The sequence below is a fragment of the Carassius carassius genome, chromosome 12 (assembly GCF_963082965.1).
Source record: "Carassius carassius chromosome 12, fCarCar2.1, whole genome shotgun sequence".
NCBI lineage: Eukaryota > Metazoa > Chordata > Actinopteri > Cypriniformes > Cyprinidae > Carassius > Carassius carassius.
Genome location: NC_081766.1, coordinates 1,939,607 through 1,951,656, shown reverse-complemented (window position 1 = coordinate 1,951,656; position 12,050 = coordinate 1,939,607).

Sequence of the window (12,050 nt, the reverse complement as noted above, 5' to 3'; positions counted from 1 at the left end):
CTATTTTATTGGTCTTATTATAACATAAAAAGTTATGTGGTTCTGAATGACGTATTATGGGTTCTTTAAAACATTGGTGAAACTCAGTAAGGATGTAAACCCCTGTTAGGTGCTAATTGGAAGTGTGCTCAAGAGCATATGGAGCACGCATGTTCACTTGATGAAGGAAAAGCTGTTGTTTCGTGAGCAGTTTGCTCCTCTCAAACATGTCATGTTTGTGCAGAGGAGAGCGTTTGAACAGCTGCGTTCAGAGGATCACAAACACACACAGCCTAATGAAAACATTGCCAGTCACTGCATGCCACAGTGCTAATGGAACTATAGCCTCAATCAACCAATGTCCAGACATTTTTATATTAAATAATAAATAAAGGTCTTACACATGCACACTAGCAACCAACAAAAACTACACTCAGAACATCTCATCAACCACACAGCAACATGCAAAACATATTATGATGATATCATGAAGGTAAATTTAGGAAATTTCTAATTTATTTCATGTTTTGTCCACAAGCTAACATTCCTCCAAGTTATATGGTATTTGAAAATGATTTGGAAATTTTATTTCGATCCTTACAGCAGCTGGATAAAGGAAATGCCTTAAAACTCTCTAAATTACTTAAACTGTATTGATTAATACTCCTTAATTTGAATTTAATTTATGTTTTTATGTATTTCAGTGTTTATTTGGTAATTTTATTTAATTAATCATTTGCTTGTTTGTTTGTTTCCTCATTTATTTATTTATTTATTTGTGTATGCTGCTTGGATTGATTGTGTTTATGTTTAATAATGATTTTGTTTTTTGTTTCTAATTTGAGGAGGTTTAATAAAGAAAAAAAGAAAAGAAAGAAAAAGCAATTCCTTTAAAAATATCATAATTTGTCCTTTTTATGAAATGCAATTCAGTTTATGAAATTTCAAATAGTCTCCATGTATATGATTGTCTACACATAAGTATGCACTTTTTCTAAAATATCTGGTATGAATACAAAAAGTTCCTTTCTAAGAATTTGTGTTTTAATCTTGCTTTTTAAAATATTTATAAATTTCTTCATCTTGAGCACCTTTGTTTGTCAGGACTCTAAAACATAAGAATGAAAGGATGACCTATGATGTCTGAAAGCAGTGTGTGTGTGTGTGTGTGTGTGTGTGTGTGTGCGCTCTTGTTTTTGTGTCATATCAGGACACAACTCTGTATAATGACATGGGTATGACACAGGTATTACAAGGAGAGGGTGAATTATGAGGACATAACCCATGTCCCCATTTTTCAAAACGCTTACAAATAATACAGAATGAGTTTTTTTGAGAAAGTAAAAATGCACAAAGTTTCCTGTGAGGGTTAGGGTTGGTGTAGGGCCATAGAATATACAGTTTGTACAGTATAAAAACCATTACGCCTAAGGGATGAACCCACTTTTCACAAAAACAAACGTGTGTGTGTGTGTGTGTGTGTGTGTGTGTGAGAGAGAGAGAATGTGTGTGTGTGTATGTGTGTGTGTTGTGTGTGTCTGTGTGTGTGTGTGTGTCTGTGACACGCCTGTATTGGCACAGTCTCTTCCACACTGAGTGGAGAAATTCCTCAGCTAATGTCAGCCTGAAACACCAGGGAAAAAAGTCCTAGACTAAATGTAATATCATGAGCTAGAGACAGAAAGAGATTCTGTGTGGGTTTATATATACATCTGCTAGACATGCATAACATAAACATGTTCGGCTGTGAAACATGCAGACACGGCACAACTCAGAGAACATGCTGTCTGCCTGTTACACTCCAGACCTGCAGATTTTCCCTGGATTTGACAGGTGATTCTACTAGAGGGCGGGAGGGCGGTAACATCTTAGTAGTAAATCTAGCGCGATATGTGACCAGGGTCTCGAAGGGACAGACAGCGGTTGAAGAAGCCCATCAGGAGGCCGGTTAGACGACTTACCACTGGCGCAAACTGAGCAAGCCAAAACTAAATTGTGGACGTCACGAGCCATAAGTGGCCACCGGAATCGTTGTTTAACTAACCCCTTGGTTCGGCTTATCCCTGGAAGACAAGCAACGTTAGAGCAGTGACCCCACTGAATAACTTTGGACCTTAACTCTTCCGGCACAAATAAACGATTCGGTGGGCAACCGGGTGGAGGCGTTACCCCTTTTAAGGCCGTCTTGACCTTCAATTTGACCTCCCATACGAGTGCTGAGACGACTATTTTCTCAGGTAAAATACACTCGGGAGTCACCGGGCGGGTGCAGGGATCAAAAAGACGTGACAAAGAATCGGGTTTAATATTTTTGGAACCTGGGCGGTACGACAGAGTAAAATCAAAATGTCGCTCCCTGCCCTGGTGAGTGCCCACCGAGCCTGCCTGGAATTGAGTCTTTTGGCAGTTCTAATGTACTCTAAATTCTTGTGATCGGTCCAAACAATGAAAGGTACCCCTGAACCTTCCAGCCAGTGACGTTACTCCTCTAAAGCTAAATTGACGGCCAACTATTCTCTGTTACCAATGTCATAATTGCGTTTAGCAGGAGATAACCGATGAGAGAAAAACGCGCAGGGGTGCATCTTATCGTCCGAGGCAGCAGTTGGGAAAGAACTGCTCCTACCCCCACCTCTGATGCATCAACCTCCACCACGAACTGCCGTGTGGGATCAGGAGCTACAAGGATGGGAGCCGAAACGAAGCGGCTCTTGAGGTTGGTAAATGCAGTTTCGGTTGCATCCGACCACCTGAACGGAGTACTGGGGGAGGTCAAGGCCATCAGAGGTGAGACTAGTTGGCTGAAATTACGAATAAAACGTCGATAGAAATTGGCGAACCCCAGAAACCGCTGTAGGGCCTTACGGGAATCTGGAGATGGTCAATCTATCACAGCCTTAACTTTGTCAGGATCCATACGTATTCCCTCGGACGAGACCCTAGGAAGGGAACAGACTGTGCATGGAATACGCATTTCTCCGCCTTGACAAAAAGCCCATTCTCGAGTAATCTCTGGAGCACTCGTCTGACGTGTTGAACATGTTCCTGGAGAGATGAAGAAAAAAATCAGTATGTCATCCAGGTAAACATATATAAACTGATCTACCATGTCTCTCAACACGTCATTAACGAGTGCTTGGAAAACCCCTGGTGAGTGACGAGCCCGAACGGCATCACCAAATATTTAAAGTGCCCTCTAGGGGTGTTAAAGACGGTTTTCCATTCATCCCCCTTCCTGATGAGGACCAAATGATAAGCGTTACGTAAATCCAATTTTGTGAATACGGATGCTCCCTGTAACCTCTCGAAAGCCGAAGACATTAACGGTAACGGATAGGTGTTCTTTATTGTGATGTTGTTCAGCTCTCGGTAGTCAATACAAGGTCGCAGAGAACCATCCTTCTTACCCACAAAAAAGAATCCCGCCCCCGCTGGAGAAGAGGAAGGGCGGATGAACCTCGATGCCAAGGAATCAGAAATGTATTTCTCTATGGCCTCCCTCTCCGGAATAGAAAGAGAGTAAAGTTTGCCTTTAGGCGGAGACTTACCTGGCACTAAATCTATAGCACAGTCATATGGACGATGCGGAGGAAGAGAAGCAGCACGGGACTTACTGAACACCTCCTTCAGGTCCAAGTACTCTGCGGGCACGTTTGATAACACCATGGTCTCTTTCTGAAAGACAGAAACAGGCACAACAGGACAAACAGAAACCAGACAAGACTCATGACAACTTTCACTCCACAAGGTGACTGTGTTGGAACCCCAATCCACTCATGGATTATGTTTGATTAACCAGGGGTGACCTAAAACAATGGGGGCTACAGTGGAGTCCATGAGGTAAAAGGATATGGTTTCACTGTGGTTGCCTGAGGTGAGCAAAGTGATGGGTTCAGTGTAGTGGGTTACGTGTGGCAGTTCCTGGCCATTGAGTGCGGTGACATGGATGGGATGAGACACAGGAAGGACAGGAAGGTTCAAGTGACGTGCAAGGAGAGAGTCAATGAAATTACCTTCGGCCCCAGAGTCCAGAAAGGCGTGACAGTTGTGAGTGTGGTTCTCCCACCACAGTTTCACCGGAAGGAGAGTCGAAGATGTGGTTGAGGACTTCCCGGCAGAGATCCCACCCGATAGTAGTCTCAAACTTACTACAGGGCTGGCTCTTTTACCGGGCATGAATGGATGGAATGCTCCGAGCCACCGCAATATAAACACAGTCCTTGGGACCTCCGCCGCTCTCTCTCCCTCCGGGAAAGCCTAGCTCTACCCACCTGCATGGGTTCGTGATCGTAGACGGGACCAACCATGTTCTCTCGACTCTAGCGGCCCCTTTCCGGAGAGACGTAATGGCGTGTATGAATGAAGGGCCAGGTCGATTAGGCTGTTGAGCGTTAGGGGCAGCTCGAGGAGGTAGATCTCCTTCTGAACACGGTCGGCCAGCCCATGCAGGAATCGATCCCACTGCGCCGCCTCGTTCCACTGGCACGGGGCCGCCAGGGTGCGGAACTGAATGGAATAGACCGCCACTGATGATTTTCCTTGTTTCAGGTCTGAGAGCTGGTGAGCGGCCTCCCTGCCGGCCGCGGCTTGATCAAAGACCCGTTTCATCTCTTCGGAGAGGGAGTGGAACGAGGCGCAACACGGATGTTGATTCTCCCACACCACCGTCCCCCATAAGACAGCCCTGCCAGAGAGTAGGGTAAGAGCAAACGCAACCTTGGACTCCACTGTCGCGAAGGTGCGGGGCTGCAATGCAAAATGCATGGAATATTTGTTAAAGAAAGTCTTGCAAAAGTTAGGCTCACCGGAGTAGCTCTCTGGCGCCGGAAGTTGCGGCTCTGGCCGGAAGTGGTCCTGGGAGGTCTCCCGGGGAATGGGCGGTGCAGGTGGTGCGATGGGCGCAGTGGGAGAGGTGAGTTGATGGATCTGCTGGGTGAGCTCGGACACCTGTGTCACCAGCGCTTGGATCACGCGTCCTGTGTTCACGATGCTCTCCTGCTGCTGATCCATGAGGTTGACGCTGTGGTGAATGAATTCAGACAGTGAAGTGGTGCTCGCTGATTCCATGGTTGGTGAGAGTGTTCTGTAACGACTGGGTGAAGTAGTGGCAGGAAGCAAGTGCGAGATTAATGAGATTTAATGAAGATAATGAGACAATACAAAACTGAGACACAAATAATGCTGGGAGGAATGCACAGTCCAAGATGGTGGTGAGGAATGACGAATCCGGAAGGAGGAGGTGAGTTGGCAGCAGGAGAGGGTGACACAGGAACTGCGGGGAAGCGAGCCGAAGGTAAGTGGTGTTGCTTGGTGGTGGGTTCCGTAGAGTGGACGGGGTTCCGGGGAGACACGGACATCCAACGCAGAAACACACAAGAAAGCAAGGCATAGGTTACAAACATGAAACAATGCTCTCACGAACACAAGACGGTAGACAAGCCAATATATAGGGATGAGTAAAGAGTGACAGCTGTTGCTGATGACAATTAACAGAGACGCCCACAAACTAATCAGTGCTGACGCGTAACACACAGACTTCACCCACAAAGTGCAAAACCCAGAGATCACGGTTTACCAACCGTGACACTCTCTCTCTCTCTCTCTCTCTTTATATATATATATTTTTTTTTTATTTTTTATTTATCAGAATTTAATATGTTTAAGAGCTTTCAAACTATACAGTTGCTGCAGGTCCAGAGTGAGACCAAACAGGAAGTAGTTGTGCTGTCTGCTCTTCAGGATGTTTACCTCTTCCTCTTCACACAGGTATGGCCCCAAAAGATGAAGGGTGAGTGAGAATGACATAAGGTGCTCATTATGAGCAAATATATGTCAGGGATGGTGTACGTGAGAGAAAACATGCACGACGTGCGTGACTTTCTGTGTCAGCTTCTTATACGTTTTACTACAGGTGGAAGTGTGTGAGCAGAGTTGGTCAGAAGCTTGTGTGTGTGAAGGAAACCCAGAAATGCAGTGGTGGTTTCCCTCAGAACCGCACCGAGACTGTGATTTAGAAATCAGGCCAGTCAGAGCATTTCTTCACTCCAAACTTCCTTCAGATATTTCCAGCTGAACCTCTGTGTGTCTGTCTGGACTGTCTGTCTGGAAAATGATGTTTTCACTGAGAAACGCTGACATTACTTCTGATTTAGGACATAAACATAAATATACACTACCATTCAAAAGAACAGGCACACTAACAATTGCTATAAAATCAAAGTTTAAAAAATTGCTTTGATCAAAGCAAGAAATTATACTTTTTTTTAATCAAATTAAAAATTAACATAAACTGTAAATAATTTATTAGGGCTGCACAATTAATCAAATTTCTAATCGTGATTACAATTTATTGTATAATGTGTGATTTATAGATGCTAAAATTACATAATCGTCCAAAGCAGCAATTAATTAATAAAAGTCCACTTTTGTTATTCTGCATATTATTATGTTCTGTTATTATTGTTATAAGATGTTTTTTTTTCTACATGTTATCTTATGGATTTTTTTCATTGTTTTAATTTTAGTTTTAGTATGACATTATAATACCATGCAAATCCAATATATTTGACATTTGAGGCTTAATATAAGCAATACTTTTTATTTTTATATAAACATATGGTATGGAGTTACTTTAAACAATGCTATAAACATCATTTAATCAATGTAAGTTGTGGCAATCATAATTAATAATAAACGACAATTAGTTTCATAATTGTGCAACCCTTTATACTCAATATTTGTGTATTTTATGCTTATTACTTTCTAGTTAAATCAAACTGTAGCTTAGCAACACACTACCAACAACACCACACAGAAAAGAGAGAGAGAGATAGAGAGAGAGAGAGTGAGAGAGATCATCACATCATTTTCCAGCTTTCTTTCACGTCTCTGTCAGTCTTTGTGTAGCCGCTCGAGACACTTAACACATCTCTGTCATCTAACAGACCTCGTCATCTCCTGCCTTTCATCCCTTCACTCACTTTTTCCTTCTCTTTCATTCTCTTCCATCTATTCATCCATCAATTTGTTTCTGATTTCATATCAGGTATGATTTGAGCATCAGTCTCAGAAGATTTAAGATGAGTCATTAGGCATACAGTCCCGTACAGTAAAAAATTATAACTATATGTTAGCATCTACAACAAAATGCACAATAACATTCTGTTTATTGTAAGTGCGTGCTGCTGTTTTGTCATCTGTCCCTTTAAATGGTAAATTTTCTACTAGTTAAAGTCTTAGACAACTTTCTTAACTTATTCTTGACTTATTTTGAAGGCTTCAATAATTCATAAGCACTCACAGGTTGGTATTATTCTTGTTTTCAGAGAAATTAAGTGAGTTTCTGCTTAAACGAGAACAAATTACTGCCAATAAGGTATGAAAATCATTTTTCAGAACCAAGGTAGATATTATTTCTCATTTTTAATCATAAACTCAATTATTTTTATCAGTTTCTCAGAAAAAAAAGGTCTTTTTAAACTTAATTCTTACTTCCACAAATGAAGGCCTTAAAAAAGTCTTAATAAGTCAGTGTTAAAGTCTTGAAGATACTCACCCTCAAGTTAAACTTGTATGAGTTTCTTTCTTCTGTTGAGCACAAAAACACTACGGAAGTCAGTGAGGAACAGAAACTGTTTGGCTATCCACATTCTTCTAAATATCTTCTTTTGTGTTCAACAGAAGAACAGAAACTCACACAGGTTTGGAACAATGATGACAAAAGTTTCATTTTTACATTAACCGCCCCTTTAAATTCATGTTGCATATACTGCAAAAACAGAATATCTTCCTCAGTGTTTTAGTCTTGTTTATGTTGTTGATGTGTTTTTTGTTGGCAGGACATTTCCTCTAACCCTTTTTATGGGCTGCTTCTCATCAGCTTTGTAGACATTTAAAAAAATTAAATGAAACAAACACACAAGTGATTATGAATTGCTGCAGCATTTTTTCATATATTAAGGCATGCTTGCTTGTCTTTATGTATGAGTAGAAGCAATGCGTCCAAGACTCATCTGTGTGGTTTAGTCAGTGGCTCAGGCCAAGAACAATGACTGTGTTTGACTGAGCTTGTGCGCTCGGCTAACCCACAGTCACGAGGAACACACCCGTTAACCTGCCCACCATTTGTCTTTCAGGAGCCAGACGAGAGAAGAGACGGGTCACTGAATGAGTCACCCACGCTCAATATATGTCCACTCTGCCTGGAGTCCAGCAGACTGAGTTTGACCACAGGAATCAGAGGTTCCTGCGTCATGACAGGACATCAGCCATCAGAAGCTTTTAAGTGCTAAAGACCAGTGAACTGTGATTAATACGATTAATATCTCAAGCACATTACATGCTGCTCTAAATCAGTTTTGCATGAGGTCTTAGGAAAATTTATATGATAATGAAATTTTATTGTATTTTTTTATGCAAGAAAATGAAGCGTTTTTCAGGACAATTAAGCAAGTTTTCCAATTAAATAAACATTTTGTTATTTTTTTATTGTTATTTATTAATACAAATCAAAAGTTTATAAAGTTTTTTTTTTTTAACAAGAAAATGAAGCATGACATGAACATTTATGATTTTCCTTTTTTTTTAGAACAATTAAGCAAGCTTTCCCATTAAATAAACATTTTGTTATTTTTTGCATTTTTTATTATACGTTTTTATATATATCGGAAAAGGCATAAATTTAAGACAGCAGATAAATACTACCATGATCAGTAAATACTTCACAAACTAAATATATTTTTACTATTTAAATATATTACATTACAGTAAGGCAAATTAGATCTTTTAATGCATTACAGTTATGGCCATTTGTGGAGAATTTGTTACATTTTCACGAAAATGCAAAATAAAATATTAAACCAAGTACAAATGAAATAAAATAAAAACAATTCCTTTTCTTAATTGATTTCGGCATGAAATATGACCAAGCATGTTCTCTTATAGGCTTTCAGATGCTGAATGACATACAAAGGGGTTGATTTTTGTTTTATGATGCATATATCTCTTAATCATTTTATAAAAGAACAGATGCTTGCGGAGAAGTGAAGAAACTCTCAGACAAGATTTAAATAAACAGGGACATCAATACTGTCCCATATAGATCTCTAAATTATTTTGCAAACATTAGTCTGACTGGAGGAATACTGTCATGTACAAATGCTGAATGTGAGACACACCATTCATATTTCAAAAATCAGAAATGATTAGAACCTATAAATCCATTTTATTTAGTTTGTTCATAAGATCAGAACTCAATGAGAATGTAATTTAAACACTTCATGTTTTATTTCATGTGAGCTGTACACAATTATAAGACATTCACGTGTCACTGACGTCACCTTTCTGTTGTTCTGTGGTCAGAAGCGCCCTCTATCGGCCACAGAGTGAAAATGACACTACATGATTGCAACAGTCTATAAAGACGGCTTATACTGGCATTAAATACTGATTAAATAATTCCAGTCCACAGCTGCAATACTGCACTTATAAATTAATCCAGAAGTAAAAACTCTGTTTCTATTTGATGTCTTAGCTATATACCTCTTTGAAGTGTTTTTGTTGCTGCCTTTGAGGCAATGTTTATGTTAATTAGCTTTAGTTTAACATAATTCTAGATCCTTCAGCCTCCCTGAACAAAAATCATCTTAATCTTTGGTCTGAATAACAATAGCAATAATAACAATATTCAGAAAACACTTTCTCTTTTTATGCATTTCAGTTGTCTACCCAGCTAACAAGGAAGGTTGTGAACAAACGTATGTCCATTAATGTTAAAAAATGCTCAGAGAACATCAGAAATAACAGTTTCATAACTTAATGGGAATGTTAGCAAAAGTGCTGGTGGGTAATATATTACAAGTTATCGGATTGCTTTTTTAAGTAACTAGTAAAGTAACGCATTACTTTTACATTTACAATTAAATACTGGTGTTACTTTTTCAAATAAGGCCTTACAGTTGCCTATATACATACACACACACACACACACACACACACACACACACACACACACATATATATATATATATATATATATATATATATAAATATATATATATATATAAATTGTGGTATTTTAATCATGAAAAAATCTAATTAAGTAAGACCAGCCCAGTTGACAAAAAGTAACACAAAAGTAACGTAATGCATTACTTTTTTTGCATTAAAAGTAACTAAGAATGCATTTAGTTATTTTTTATGGAGTAAGGCATTATTGTAATGCATTACTTCCAAAAGTAACTTTCCCCAACACCGGGTAACAAAACTTTCTTAAAACATATTTTTGTTAGCTGGGTAGTCACAGTCTTTCAGATCTACATGAGCACTGGCGATAGTTTGCATATATCTGAGAGCTCAAGGCCCTATTATAAAGTCATACATTTCCAACCCAAAGCAGCTTATTCCTTGGTTGTGTTCCTTTTAAAGATATCAGGTCACAGGGTAGTTTAGAAGGGCAGCTCCTTCATAAATGTTTACACAGTGCAGCTTAAGAGAGAGAGAGAGAGAGAGAGGCCCTGTTGGAATGACCCAAACTGACCCTTGACCAGTTAAATAGTTCAGTCAGCCTAAATAACCAGCATGTTTTGGGACCTTTCACTATTTTACACTAGTCTACCTTCAAAACAAAAAAAAAGTCAGTTTAACCCACTTGTGCCTGTGACACACCAGCACTGTGTCCATCTAAACCAGTTAAAGTCCCATGAAATGGTTTGATGAGCTCACTTTTCTTTCCTGTGTTGACGTATTTCCTGTTGAAACAGGAAGTTGGGGCGGGACATAATGAAAGACTGGTGTCTTTTAAAAAATACCCAATAGTCTTTAGTTTATGTTACAACCACGCAAAATTAGTCTGCACTTAGTTGACAAAAGAATTTTTAAAATAAATAAATTCCAGTCACTTCCTACTAACGTTTTGGACAAGGAAAATAATATGAGCAATTTTGATTATTTTCATATTAAATATCTCAAACAGACATTAATCACTCAGTTTAGCACTATTACATTTTTTTTTATTATTTCTGATGTGTTCGGAGTCTTTTTTTTTTTGACATTGCTTTGTAGTTGCTAAGGTGCTGTGAGTAGCTTTTTAGAATGTTGCTGTGCAGTTGCCAAGGTGTCGTTATACAGTTGCTAAGGTGTTATGTTGTGTCTGGCTTTTTAGAATGTTGCCGTGCAGTTGTCAAGGTGTTGTAATGCAGTTGCTAAGGTGTTATGTTGTGTCTGTTTTTTTGAATGTTGCTATGCAGTTGCTACGGATCGGAATTGAGAACCTGGTTTTCTAGGACTGGTTTTCTAGAGGGAAGGGTCATGCATTTTAAATGTAAAAAAAAAAAGTAAAAAAAAAAAAACAGATGCCATGGTGGGCGCTATCATACACCTGGCGCAAAGCGACACAAGGCAGTGCAAGTGTGTTTGCTAGTTTCACTCCAGCGCCACGTAGTTTAATTAGCAAATGCATTTGCGCTCATTTTTACTGGTCTAAAAAAGAGGTGTGTTCAGGCACATTGCTATTTTAAGGAGCTGAAAATAGACGCCGTCATAGACCAACTCAAACCTGGTCTAAAGTCCGGCACAATGTTTTTTCTTTGTTATTTAAAGAGCGTATACACTGCTTATTAAACACAGGGATGCACAGCAGCACAAAAATATGCCAAATATTACAAATTAAAGGATTGCAGTGCATAATAATTTTTTGTAGGCTAATTATATATATATATATATATATATATATATATATATATATATATATATATATATATATATAAATGCACGTCACAATGGATAGTCATGGCACGAGCGCAACTGGCTCTTAAAGGGAATGGAAGATGAGACTCTGATTGGTTTATTGCACGTTACGCCCAAAAAAACACCCATTACTCATTAAGAGAATTGGGACAAGCCGTTTAGACCATGCGCCCAGGCACGCCAACCATTTTTCCATCGTTAAAATAGCAAAAGTGGATTTGGACACGCTCTGAGTGCCCCTGCGCCATGCGCTTTACACTTTGCGTTTAGATCGTTAAAATAGGGACCGGTGTCTTTAAGACAACAGGAATTTAAAACTGACCGTA